The sequence below is a fragment of the Schistocerca cancellata genome, chromosome 3 (assembly GCF_023864275.1).
Source record: "Schistocerca cancellata isolate TAMUIC-IGC-003103 chromosome 3, iqSchCanc2.1, whole genome shotgun sequence".
Lineage (NCBI taxonomy): Eukaryota > Metazoa > Arthropoda > Insecta > Orthoptera > Acrididae > Schistocerca > Schistocerca cancellata.
This window is the reverse complement of record NC_064628.1, coordinates 443,537,943-443,540,859: the sequence shown is the minus strand read 5'-3', so window position 1 is coordinate 443,540,859 and position 2,917 is coordinate 443,537,943. Positions and strand designations below refer to the sequence as shown.

The 2,917-nt window shown below is 41.9% G+C and overlaps 1 pseudogene; it reads right to left on the bottom strand.

Annotated features, from left to right (window-relative positions):
- Positions 1-273: 273 nt before the first annotated feature.
- On the bottom strand, positions 274-391 carry LOC126177456 (5S ribosomal RNA; annotated as a pseudogene).
- Positions 392-2,917: the final 2,526 nt, after the last annotated feature.

Genomic DNA, 2,917 nt, shown 5'->3' with positions numbered 1-2,917 from the left:
CTACATAGCACCGGAACAGGGATGACAACAGTATTGGGTGGCAGACATTCCCTACTGAGACCTCGAGTTAAGCACTCCGTCTTCAGGCCACAAGTGGCCCATCGGGACCATCCGACCGCCGTGTCATCCTCAATTGAAGATGCGGATAGGAGGGGCGTGTGGTCAGCACACCGCTCTCCCGGTCGTTACGATGGTTTTCTTTGACCGGAGCCGCTGCTATTCGGTCGAGTAGCTCCTCAGTTGGCATCACGAGGCTGAGTGCACCCCGAATATTGGAAATAGCACGTGGCGACCCGGATGGTCACCCATCCAAGTGCCGACCACGCCCGACAGCGCTTAACTTCGGTGATCTGACGGGAACCGGTGTATCCACTGCGGCAAGGGCGTTACCGTGAGACCTCGAGTTACCAAAGTGTTTAAAACGACTCGAAGAGATTTTCAGTGACACGTAGTTGGTGTTTGGTAGCTGTGTAGAGGCGATTTCCAAACGGAAACGCTTTTGGAAGAAATGATATAGGTTCCACCCTGAAACGTTTATTTCATTAACCTCTTATCATCCTAATTCGTTGCCTCGCAAATACTTAATTTTTTCAAGTTATTCTACGGTGATGTAAAATGTGAGGTGTCTTGTCTCCGTGCCCATCTGTCCCCCAGGCTTTATCCTACTTATGTGTACCTCACCTTTTTAGTTAAACAAAAGCTGTTGAATATTTGTCTCAGGAGATAAGCTGATGTGCACAACTGGTGTCTTCAAAGCGTTATTAAGTCTTTCCAATAGTCTCCTAGAAGAAATGAAATTACAATTAGCGTCGTCCACTTAGGCAGTGCAGTGATATTTAATACAGCTGACGATAACACCTCAGTAATTCGCATCTGAATGTTGTGATAGCCTAGAGGGGTCGTTAGTGTGCAATAAATCACGACCAAAATGCGCCAACTGCGAGTGTTGCATAGAAATTCCGTTCCACACTAACTAGCGTTAAGTTCTTCCTGTTGCTTTGGTTCCTCTGTCTACAGCTTCAGCTGCCTGAAAATGGAAAAGCTATTTCATCAGTCACTTTTCACTGTTATTGACAAAGCATCATCAGCATTTATATTGTAATCGTCACGATTAGACGATATTTTTACTTTCTCTGGCTTTTATGGAACGAGTGACAGTCTTGATTGAGAATGACACGCTACTCTTGACACTTCTCGTCCATTGTTTCACATTCCCATCGCAACTGCTTCTCCTTCCGTGCTACCAGAGTCTGGAAACGAATTTGCACTGCAATGATTTACTTGGTAAATCACCTTCACGGCTTTTGAGTTCTATTTTTGGATCAGTGCGAAATATTATCTTGCACTGTTAGTTTTTGTGTTTCGAAACTACGAGTATATGTTTTCTGCAGCATATGAAATTTGATTACAAAACGTGAAGTTCCACTAGCAGTGCTATGATACCTTTTCAATTCTGTTGGCAGCCCTGACGCCGGCTACGAGCGCTTTTCGTTTGCTGTGTTACGAGATAAGTAATTTAGCTAGTAATTAATCGTTTTTGCTGTATATTCTATCGTATTTACGTGCCTTAGTGTCAGATAGACGTGATAAATTGAAGGTTTCAGTTTTTATTTGAGTCTGAATAAGATAAGCGAAGTTTCTGTTTAGGACAGTTTCGCGTGTACGCAAACGCTTGTTTACATTCTTAACTGATGTTGAATATGCGGGATTATCAATTACGTCAGTGCACAATACTCAGTATTTACGTTTATTAGTGTCATTTAGACTCGATACATTGAATGTAGCAGTTTTCATTAGTTTGATTAGGAAAAGTGATACCGACAGTGAATTCTAACCTTACTTCTATACGTTTGACTAGCGCAACCTGCGACCGTAAACAGTTAAGCAAACGTAAAATACGTGGTAAATTAGTGCTACACTACAATATGTGAGTAAATCAGTGTTACAGTACAACCTCTGAGCCCTTTTTACATACGGTTTAGTTAGCTGAAAGCTAAAACTCACTTCGCCGTCTGCTTAAATTTCTTAGCTTATTGTGGGCTTTAGTGATCGTGTACTGTAAGCCCACTGGTTCCTATAAAGTAGGGTTCGTCTTTGTGCTTTACATTCTGAACTCTTATTGTTAGCTAAAGGTTTTGTAAAAAAATTTTTTGTTTAGTTATAGACGCAATCACATTCTTGTGACACAGTCATAATCGGTTTCGGCCATACAATGACCATCTTCAGATTCTAAAGGCGGCATACACTGAACACAGGTTCATGCGTTGTCAGTATAGGCAAAACATCAGATAAAATCTAACATATATTCCGAAAAACAGGGGTTAAAATTGCATGTAGGATAATTTAAAAAGACTAGTGCGTCATAACTTACCAATGAAAAGTAATAAATATAGTAAATCAGGGGTCTACAAAATATCATGTCATGAATGCGAAAAATCTATATCGGACAGACAGGCAGGTCTTTTGATGTAAGGTTTAAAGAACACAAGTATCCCCGTAATAAGACAGCGCTAGGCTTACATATGCAAGTGGAGGGTCGTAAATTGGTAACATCGACGAACAGCTTCAAATTTTACATGAAGTTACAAAAAGTAAACGATTAGACATTTTAGAACAACTGGAGATTTATGTTACGAGACGCAGAGAACATGACAAACTCCTGAATGAACAGACTGAATTTTCAACAGACGCATACTTCAACAACATTTACGACGATCTGTTCACCTGTGCGAATCTTTTTTACTACATACGTGCTTCAGTTGAGGATGGAGCCTTCCGGCGGTCGAGTATTGCACTGTCTAGTGCGGGCCGCAGCAGATGTCAACAACATTAAGGCGTAGGAGCGTGCCAGCCACCTGCAGCAGAGCACTGCACTCGTCGTCCTGCCCGTGTCGTCTCTGCCGTTCTAATGGACAAC